Source organism: Physcomitrium patens, chromosome 12 (assembly GCF_059467195.1).
Source record: "Physcomitrium patens ecotype Gransden chromosome 12, ASM5946719v1, whole genome shotgun sequence".
Lineage (NCBI taxonomy): Eukaryota > Viridiplantae > Streptophyta > Bryopsida > Funariales > Funariaceae > Physcomitrium > Physcomitrium patens.
Window position 1 is genome coordinate 15261969 of NC_143421.1, and position 12137 is coordinate 15274105.

The window sequence follows — 12137 nt, forward strand, 5'->3', positions numbered from 1 at the left end:
AGCTCTAGAACGACAAAAGACTAATGCAAATGCCTATCGTAAGGAGCAACCACAATTCAATGTGGATGATAAGGTATGGTTACTTTACCGCAATATCAAGACTATTCATCCATATAATAAGTTTGACTATTGTAGGTTGTGACCTTTTTATATTTTTAAACAAATCAATCTTGTTGCTTATCGATTACATCTACTAGAATCTATTAAGATCTACCTTATATTTTACATATCTCTTCTTGAGCCATATAAAGTAGTGAATATCTTAAGAAGAAGATAAATACTATCTCTTCCTATAGAAGTGGATAATAATGAATAGTTCAAGGTAGAAGAAGTCTTAAATTCAAGGCAATGCCAAAATAGGTTGGAATATCTTATTCATTGGTATAGATATGATATTATTAAATGCACATGAGAGCTAATCAAGAAACTTATAAATACAATAAAGAATCTTATAAATATAATAAAAAAATCTTATAAATGAAGCAAAGAAAGTTGAAGCTTTTAATGACGATAACTATCAAAACTAAGATGAAGAATTACAAGATGCATGAAACATGATGATTGCTCCTCACGGAACTTGTTCTTAGAAGGAGAAATTATGTCACAAATATATACATTTATTCCAAATATTATTTATATAATTAGATAGAAGTATATAAATATATAGATTAATTTCATAAAATCTTCTAGAATAGCTTTGTAAAAGCCTCATAGATGCGATTTTAATTTTAGATGTAATTGTAAGTTAGAGACTTGGCCAAAAAGTTAACTATATGTTGGTAGCTTGTGGAATTAGTTAAATTCATGTAATAGCTTATTGAATAAGTTAACCAAGTGGTGCATATATAGATAACTTGCCTTACAAATTAAGGTATGTGGCTAATAAGGTCAATACATGTTTGTGGTCCTATAGAATATCGCCACATAGTTCCTAATTAGAGAATATATATGGAGGCAAGAGTGAAGTCTTTTGCACTCTGGTTAATGCCTTTCTAGTCTTTAGTCTTATTTCAAGATTTTTTAGTCTTCTTATTTTTGACAATAGCCATTTTAGTTCAATATTATATCATCTTTAAGTGACTTTCTAGTTCCTCTTAGTGATACAAGAGTGTATTGAAGATTTTTTTTTTTTTAAGATTCATATCTTTTATAGTTGCATTGCTTCTTTAGACAATATTGAGTAGTATGCGTAGATTTTCCACAATACAAGCACAATCATTTTTGACAAAAATGAGTCTTTTCTTGCTTAATAAAGAGTTTGAAATGTACTGCATCAATTTACATATCTTCTACTTCCAAATGAATATATTGAATAGATATTGATGTTGTCATTGAATTGTAGTAGCATTGAGGTATACTTATATGTTTTTTAGATCAAAATTTAAAAAGTCAATTGTCACAATTAACATCAAAATCAATTACTTGACTCAATGTTTAAAGATCAAATAAGTTGAGCATGAATTTTTTTACCTCAAATTATAATTAGTAGAGAAATTCGCTAACAAATGCAGCATCATCTCACTTAATATCAAGTGAGATTTATTAAAACTATAAAGCATATAATATTATCAATCGATTATCTCATTGAAAGATATAGATCTTATTGGTTGCAATATGAATTACATCATGTTTTCTATACATGAATTAAAACTCTTCTAAAAAAGCCTCCAAATTATCCAATATTGGATCTCATTATTCAAGCAAAGATAAAAAAAAAATCATAATAATAGTAAACTTCAAAAGGGTGTATGAATGAATCTAACTTGTGATTTTGGAGTTGGATAGCTCTAGGATTAAAGCTCAATCATAAGTTATATTTGATCGATAAATCTTTAAAACTTGAATTTTGTACCATCAAACTTCTCGACAGTACAACTCTTGGTTCTCTAACATTAGAAAGATGTTCCAACATAAGAAAAAGGTCATGATTTGATGCAAATGTTGAAGCAGCTACAAACATCTCTATATCTTTGCTCCCTACCATTCTCATTGCTCTCTTTGATAATAAATTGAGTTGATGCATTACAAACATTGATTCCTTCAATTGTTCTTCCATTTGTATCATTGCACTCTTCATTTTGAGAAGCTTTGCAATGATAATGTTAAAAAAAAAAAAAAAAAAAAAAAAAAAAAAAAAAAATGTTTGATATTGCAAAAGACAAATAGAAGTGAAGACTTAGAGACAAAGAAAAAAATGTTAAAAACTATATCAGTTTAGAAGAGGATAATCCACAATTCCTAATATGCTCAAGTCTTATTAAGAAAAAAAAAATATTCCACTCTTACTCAAGAAAATACAAAGTTTTAATATTATAAGTATATTCTTGTCAATCTGACAAGGACAAGAACTCCATAAAAGCATATAAACAAGTGAAATTCTTTCAAAGAAATAGAAATAGAAAAGTTAATATATTCTAAGAAAAATTGGAATGGCTATTGTAAAAAGACAAGAAAACTAGACACTCTTGAAACTAGATTAGAAACAAGAAAGAATTTGACAAAAGTGAAGAAGGCTTTACACTTATCTTTGTATATACTATCTACTTAAGATGAAGGTGGCAACATTCTATAGAATCTCCAAAAACATTGTTGTGATGTAAAATGACTAATAGATGAAAGGCTAAAGAAAATATCATATTTTTGAAAATCTTAATTTGAATATGTTATAACAAATTATCTTAGAAAAGTAGATAATAGTCAAGGGATAGAAAAATTATAAATGCTAATACTGCCTTTTTACAAAAAAAAAAAAAAAAAAAAAAAAAAAAAAAAACTTCTACTTATTTTATAGGACCTCAAATAAAGTAAAATAAGGTAGATTAAAAAAATAAATAATATAAGCACCTTTGGAAAGAAATTTAAGATATTTTCTAGCAAAAATTATCTAGAAAAATTAGACATTGATATCCAAAGAGGGCCGGTTATGAACCAAGGTTGAAATCAAATCCAAAGGCACAAAACTGAGCTCGGACGATAATTCCAAGGTTCTTTTGAAGTTTAGAGGATAGAATCTAAGAGCTGACTTATTAGGTTTTCTTTGAGTGTTGATTTGAGATGATTTGAGTGTATATTGACTTTGTAAGAGCTTTGCGAAGTTGCAGTTTGTTTTGGGTGACTTTGGATTTGTGAAATAAAATGGGTGATAATTTTTGGAGAATTTTATAAGTTTGGCAGTAGATGTGCAAGTAAAATTTTGGAAGTTTGTGAATATATATATTTTCAATATATGTTGTGAATTTGAGCTTGATCGAAGGATTGAATCAAGGATAATTGAGGTTTAAGAAGGTCAAGGTCTTGAGAAGTAGAGTTTTAGGTCTAGTGAGGTTTCTAAGATTTCTTGCAATCTATTAGTTGGATTGGAGTGAAAATTATGTATGTGGATAATAGACTTATTATTCTACATATATGAAAAATTTGAGATCAATCGAATGGTTTGATAAGGAGATATTGATGTTGAAAATTCAACATTCAGATTGAAGAATGAGGCCAACCAACATCCAAGCAAATATTGGGATTAATCTTCTTTTTGGTGAATTTGATCTTCTTCAAAAACTTTATTTTTATTGCCAACTTAATTTTGAAGAGGTACGCAAAATTTGAGTTAAAATCAATAGTTCATTCATTAATTATTGAAGTTTAAATCTATTGTAGGAATTACTAGGAATTATTTAGGATTTAGTTAGGATATGTTTAAGATTTGATTAGGATTTGGATAAGGTTTATTTAGGATTAAATTAAGATTTGGCTAGGATTCTTTAGGATTTGACTAGAATTTGATTAGAATTTATTTAAGATTTGACTAGAATCCAATTAAGATTTATTTAAGATTTGGTTAAGATTTGATTAAGATTTGATTAAGATTTGGTTAAGAATTGTTTAAGATTTGATTAGAGTTTGATTATAATTTGTTAGGATTTGATTAGAATTTATTAATATTTTACTAGGATTAATTTAGAATTATTAGGATTTCATTAGGATTTGATTAGGATTTATTTAGGATTTGATTAGGATTTATTTAATATTTGATTAGGATTTGATTAGGATTTGTTTAAGATTTGACTAGAATTTATTTAAGATTTGATTAGTATTTGATTAGGATTTATTTAGAATTTGACTGGGATTTATTTAGGATTTGATTAGGATTTGTTCAAGATTTGACTAGGATTTTTTTAGGATTTGATTAAGATTTGGTTAAGGTTTTTTTAGGATTTGACTAAAATTTGGTTAAGATTTGTTTAGGATTTGATTAGGATTTGATTAGAATTTTTTAGGATTTTATTAGGATTTATTTAGGATTTGGTTAGGATTTGACTAGGACTTAATAAGGATTTTATTTTAATATTTTAATAAGATTTTTATTTGAGTAAATTTTTTAATTCTATATTATTTCTTTATATTTTATTTAAAGCTTCTTTAAGAATACTTTGTATTTCTTACATAATTCTTTTGAAATTTTGATTGAATTTGATTTGATGTTTGATTATATTTACTAATCTTTAATTATTATTTGTTCAAGAATCTATTATAGTTGTTATGACTTATTACAATTTTCCTTCTATCTTCTACAATCAAGTGCTTGGCACATTCTCAAGCCAAACGCCATATAATACAACAACGTGTTGACTTTGCATGACACATCTCTTAACTTGCAAGGCAAGTTTTCTATATAGGTGCCACATAATTAGCTTCTTCTGCAAGCTATTAATACATATGACATGTGGTTAGCTTATTGACCAAGTTTCTGATCTATAAATCAATTATAAACAAATGTTAAGTCAAAACATCTAAGAAGCTTCTAGGAAATTTTTCTAGAAGATATTATAAAATTAATTTATTTTTATCTATTTTTATCTAATTTTATTTACTTCTACCTATTCATATTATCTAGATAATAGTTACAATAGATATATATTTATGATATATCAAAAAGATAATAAAATTTATTATCAAAAAATATAATTATTTTATTTTATTTTTAATTTTTATTGGATGAAAATCTAGTGAATATATTGTGACTAAGTTTTAGAGTGTAAAATTGCTTGAATACATTCTTTTCACTTATTTTGTGTTTATTCTTCAATTGAACTTATTAATTGCTTATCTCACTTTATACTACCAATTACAAGGAACTTTTCATTGCGACCATCTTGTAATTTGGATTGAGAGATGAATTTTATCTTCACAACAATCCATATGGGACTTATGCATCTTTTTTCTTATAAGAACTATACTAGCTATTGGTCCTTTTATTTTTTACTAATAAAACTTATATTTTTTATTTTTTACTTCACTATGGTATTAAAAAATATCCTAATATCAAGGACAAGAACTCGATGAAAAAGCATTTAGACAAATGAGCCTTCACTCAAAGAAAGGTAACAAAATATAAATAAATAAGTATGTATATTGAAAGAGAAACTAGAATGGCTATTGCCAAAATACAAGAAAACTAGAGACCCTTGAAACTAGACTGGAAGCAAGAAAGAACTTGACAAGAGTGAAGAAGGCTTCACTCTTGTCTCTATATATATTATCTAACTAGGAGCTACGTGGCGACGTTCTATAGGACCTCCAATATGTGTTGACTTTGTAGGACACATGCCTTGACTTACAAGGCAAGTTTTTCTACGTGTGGGCCACATAGTTAGCTTGATCTTCAAGCTAACAACATGTGTGGCACATGGCCAACTTGTTGACCACGTTTTAAATCCAAAAAGTCAATTAAAGACACCTATGAAGTCAAAGCAGCATCTATGAAGCTTCTAGAAATCCTCCATATTAAATACTATAGAATTAACTTATTTTTATCTACTTTTACTTACTTCCACCTATTTGTATATGTAATTACTAGCTTACATGAGTATGTCCATGACATTACCCTCCCTTCTAGGGACGAGTTCCACAAGGAGCGATCATCATATATTGAGGAAATCTATGAGGCAACAAATTATATTTGCCACATACTCTGATCTTTGTTCTCTTCGAAGATGATTGATAGGGCCTCTCAACCATTGGTAGTGTCCCATACCAAGGCGGGAAGACCACCCAGTTATTTGATCATTGTTGAGGCCTTCATAACTTCCTTCAAATAGAACATTTGAAACACCATCAGGAGTTGTTCCTACCTCTAGCAAAATCACCAAACATCGTGAGTCCCTTCCCAAATCGTGATACCAAACGCATTGTATCTCGCCATCTATTTGAGAAAGAACATGTCGTTCTTGAAGATCTTCATCTGGATTGCGTCATCTTAAAGGTTGTGACAATAGTAATGTCTCGTCCGGTAGGTCAATAAATGAAGGCTCTTGAGTCAAATCCGTTGGTTGTTGGTTCTCCATCTCTTGAGCATCACAACTACAAAGAAGCTACAAACAAGGATTCAAAGTAGAATGTTATCTTGCCTAGATATTGTTTCTTTTATAAAGAAGGTTTTCATCTTGATTTTGATGGATGTCGTCGATGAAAAGCCTCTACCGCCTTTGCTGCATTTACAAGATTCTTTATTGGCTCCCATGTGCGTTCACTAATATCATATCTACACCAATGGACAAGATATTTCAATTTATTTCAGCGCCGCCTTGAATCTAAGACTTTTTCTACTTCAAACTCTTTATTATTGTTTACTTCTATAGGAAGAGGTAGAGCTTGTCCTCTTCTTAGTATGTCCACTGTCTTGTATGGTTCAAGAAGAGACAGGAAGAATACTAGATGGATTTTCATTGACTCTAGTAGATGTAAACGATATGCAACTAGATTGATTTGTGCAGAAATAGAAAATGGTCCCAGCCTTCGATAGTCCAACTTGTCACAAGGACGAGTGGTCTTGATATTGTGACGAAGTAGCCATACCTTATCACCTAAGAGAAGTGGTGGTTGTTCCTTTTGATAAACATCTGCATTGACTTTTTGTTGTTCTTGAGCCTCTTTTAACTGTTCCTTCATCATTGCATGTAGCTCTGATAAATGAATCGCCAAATCTATGACAGCAGGATTATCAACTTTTGAAAAGTCAAAAGTATCAAGTCATGGATGATAACCATAATTGGCAAAGAAAGGTGTTTGTTTTATAGAAGAATGTACCGTGTTATTGTAAGCGAACTCTGCCAATGGCAAAAGAGTTGTCCAATCATCTTGTTGGTAGTTAATGATACATCTTAAATATTGCTCCAAAACTTGGTTAACACGCTCTATTTGTCCATCAGTTTGAGGATAGAATGCCGAAGATAGTTTTATATCTACTTTAAGAATCTTGAAAAGAGTCCGCCATAATCTTGATATAAATTGAGTTCTCCTATCTGATATAATATCCTTGGATAATCCATGATAGCGATAGATATTGTCAAGAAAGAGCTTAGATGTTTCTTCACCTATGACAGATTTTGTACATGGTACAAAATGTGCCATCTTGGTAAAAATATCTACTATCACGAATATAGAATCATAAGAACCTGAGATTAGAAGATCCGTGATGAAGTCCACAGAAACAGAAGACCATGGTTGTTCTGAAATGGATAATGGCTGAAGAAGTCCAAAAGGTCGATGACGAGGAGTTTTTGATCTTGAGCAAACATCACATGATTGTACAAAATCTTTGACTACCTCCCACATTTGAGGCCACCAAAAATCCCTAGATATTAGCTCCAAAGTATTATTATATCCAAAATGTCCTACTGTTGGGAAGTCGTGACGAGCTTGAAGAATACGTAAACGTGCTTCTCCTTCTGGAATATATACGTATCTTTCGAAATAGAGTAGGTTGTTTTTCAATTCAAATTTAGAGGGATCATGAGATTTAGAAGAATTATTCTTGATATCATGAACAAGATGGTCTGAAGACATACTTAACTGGACTTGCTTAAGAAAAGTTAAATCAACAGTCAATGTTGATTTTATTGCTCGAAGATGAAATTGCTCCGGCTTCAAGAAAACCGTTCTTTGTTGCTCAAAAGCTGCATCTCTTTTTTTTGGTGCAAGATAAGAACGTCTAGACAAGACATTGGACAAACCTTATTATTTTCCTTGCCGATAAGTGATGATGAATTGGAATCTTGATAATGACATACTCCAACAAGCTTGACGACGATTTAATACATGTGCTGACATAAAATATTTGAGGTTCTTGTGATCCGTATACACGGTGATTGGACTGGTAGTGCCTTCTAGATAATGATGCCATTCTTGAAAAGAATCCACAATTGCAAGAAGTTCTTTGTCATGGATCTCATAATTGATTTCTGCTGCTGAGAATTTTTTTGAATGAAAGGCTACTAGATGAAGTTTGTCATCTGTTCCCATTTGTGATAAAACCACACCTAGAGCAAAGTCTGATGCATCTGTTTCCATAAAGAATGCTTTGGAAAAATCAACACGATACAAGATTGGTGCTGAAACAAACGATGTCTTCAAAGATTCAAAAGCAACTTTTGTTTCTTGATTCCATTGGAGTTTGTCTTTATAAGTCAAACATGTAAGTGGAGCTACAACTCGAGAGAAGTCTTTGATGAAGATCCGATAGTAGTTGGCAAATCTCAAAAAACATTGGACATCTCTTATCATTTTTGGGATCTTCCAATCTATAATAGTTTGAACTATCTTAGGATCTATCATAAGTCCATCATTTGAAATGATGTAACCTAAGAAATCGACTTAAGTAGTGTAGAATACACACTTTTCTATCTTGGCATAGAGTCTTGCATCTCTTAATTTTTGTAACACACGACGAACATGAAGTTCATGTTCTTCTAGATTCTTAGAATAGATCAAGATGTCGTCTAGATAATAGACCATAAAATCGTCCAAAAACTCTCGAAAAACATCATTCATTAGATGTTGAAAAGTTGCTGGTGCATTTGTAAGTTCAAAAGGCATGACGTTGTATTCAAAATATCCATACCTAGTTCGAAACGCAATCTTTCATTCATCTCCTTCTTTGATGCATACTAGATTGTATGCTCCCCGAAGATCTATTTTTGTATAGATCTTAGCTTCATTCAGCTGATCAAGAAGTCCAGATATTAAAGGTAGTAGATACTTGTTCTTAATGATAATCTTGTTGAGTCCTCGATAATCAACACACATCTGCAATGATCCATCTTTTTTCTTCACAAATAGATTTGGAGCTCCTGCCGGAGATTTTGAATGGCATATGAAATTCTTCGCTAGATTTTCTTCAATATACTCCTTGAGTTCAGTCAACTCATTTTGTGATAAATTGTAGATTGGTCCGAATGGCGGTTGTGCTCCTTCTTGAAGGTCAATTGAGCATTTATAGGGACGATGTTCCGAGAGTGTATCCGCATTTTTTTTTTTGAATACATCTTGAAATTCTTGATATTGGCTTGGAATGCCACTTAAAGTCTTTTCACTAGTAAAAACAGGTGCGGCATAAATAATATATGGTGATTCTTTCATAGCAGCATGCAATAAAGCTTTTACACCTATAAATACCGATTTAATTGAATTGGACTTATGACTCTCTACTTGATTAACTACACTGTTAGTTATACTTTGAGAGAAAGTAAGAGTTCGAGAAATCCAATCTATTTGAGGGTTGTATTTTTCTATCCACAATAAACCTAAAATGACTAGATTAGAGGGAGATCTAATGATATTAAATATTACAAAACTATTATGACCATTGATTATTACTTCTATAAGAAGGGTTTCATGAGTAATATCTCCAGAAGACAATGGAAGACCATCTATGACTTCTACATGAACAGGTTTAGTTTTCTTTATTAAAGATATGTTATGTCTTTTAGTAAATTCTTCATCTAAAAAACACGCTGAGGCTCTTGAATCTAATAAGGCAGAGACTTTGTAATGTTTAGGTCCTAAAATAACATTTAATGTAAAATAAGGAGAGGGCTCTCAGGAGAGAATAGGACCTTTACTAGATGTTGTGTAAGGTTCCAGCCACACGATCCCTATTGTAGCTGGACAAACTCGTTTTCCGACATATTGTCTTCTTTCACAGCCATACTCCTCATTTTGTGATTGCGTCATTTCTTTGGACAATGTTGAGCAGTATGCTTTGGTTCTCCACAATATAAACATAATCTTTCTTGACGACTATGAGTCTTTTCTTGCTCAGTAAGAGGTTTGAAATGTACTGCATCAATTTGTATATTCTCTACTTCCGAATGTATGTATTGAAGAGGTGTTGGTGTTGCCATTGAATTATAGTAACGTTGAGGTCCACTTGTACGGTTCTCAGATCGGAATTCAAAAAGGTGATTGTCCCACTTCACAACAAAATCAATTGTTTGATTCAATGTTTGAGGATCAGGTAAGTTGAGTATTAATTTTTTTACCTCATATTGTAATCCGTAGAAAAATTGGCTAATAAGTGCAACATCATCTCACTTGATATCAGTTGCAAGTTGTCGAAATTGTGAAGCGTACAATGTTATTGATCGATTGTCTTATCGAAAAATATGGATTTTATTAGTTGCAACACAAATTGCATCATGTTTTCTATACATTGATCGAAACTCCGCCAGAAAAGCCTCTAGATTATCCAATATTGGATCTCGTCGTTCAAGAAAAGATGAAAACCATGATAGTACTTAACCTGAAAAAAGCGTATCAATGAATCTAACTTGCGATCTTAGAGTTGGATAGCTTTGGGATTGAAGTTCAATCACAAGTTTCACTTGATTGATAAATCCTCGAAACTTGGATTTGGTACCATCAAACTTCTCGGGTAGGGCAATTCTTGGTTCTCTAACATTTGAAGGGTGTTCCACCATAGGAGAAATGACATGGTTTGGTGCAGATGTTGAAGCAGCTTCAACCATTTCTATATCTTCACTTCCTGCCAATCTTGTTGCTCCTTATGGTGGTAAATTGAGTTGATGTATTGCAAGCATTAACTCCCTCAATTGCTCTTGCATTTGTGCCATTGTACTCTTGATTTCAACAAGTTTTGCCATGATAATACTTAGAAGAGAGAAGATGTCTAATATCACTCAAGACAAATAGAAGAGAGGACTTGAGAACAAAGAAAATACTAAGGATAATATCAGTTTAGAAGAGGGTAATCCGCAACTTCTAATATGCTTATATCTTATCAAGAAAAAGCAGTAATCCACTCTTAATCAAGATTAGACAAAGCTCTGATATTATAGGTGTACTCTTGTCAATCTGTCAAAGATAAAAATTTGATGAAAAAGCATTCAGACAAGTGAGCCTTCACTCAAAGAAAGGTAATGAAATATAAATAAATAAGTATGTATATTGAAAGAGAAACTAGAATGGCTATTGCCAAAAGACAAGAAAACTAGAGACCTTTGAAACTAGACTAGAAGCAAGAAAGGACTTAATAAGAGTGAAGAAGGCTTCATTCTTGTCTCTATATATACTATCTAACTAGGGGCTACGTGGCAACGTTCTATAGGACCTTCAATATGTGTTGACTTTGTAGGACACATGCCTTGACTTACAAGGCAAGTTTTTCTACGTGTGGGCCACATAGTTAGCTTGATCTTCAAGCTAACAACATGTGTGGTACATGGCCAACTTGTTGACCACATTTCTAATCCAAAAAATCAATTAAAGATACCTATGAAGTCAAAGCAGCGTCTATGAAGCTTCTATGAAGCTTTCATATTAAATACTATAGAATTAACTTACTTTTACCTACTTTTACTTACTTCCACCTATTTGTATATGTAATTATTAGCTTACATGAGTATGTCCGTGACACCTATTAGCGTAGGAACTTTATAAGGCCACCAAATCTTGCTTGAATAATACTTTATAGGACCTTCAAATCTTAATAATTATCAAATATACAAAACCATCTAGGATAATTGCTTCTAAAATTTATCAAATATATATTCTAATAGTTGTTTCTTTAATAAAACTTCTATGAATTAAAAACTCATCTAAATTCTAATAAATACATAAATAATCCAAAAAAAAATAATCCTAATATTTTATAATTACATGATTTAAAAATATACTTTTAACAATTCTACTAATTAAGACCTATTAGTAGAACTTCCAAGATCATTTGAGAAGAATGCAAAAATAAAATATTTAAACAACTAAATTGGTCAAATAATAAATGAAATAAAATAAAAAAACCTTTGACTAAGATTAATTGGTAATAAAAAAGAATGTATTGAATAATT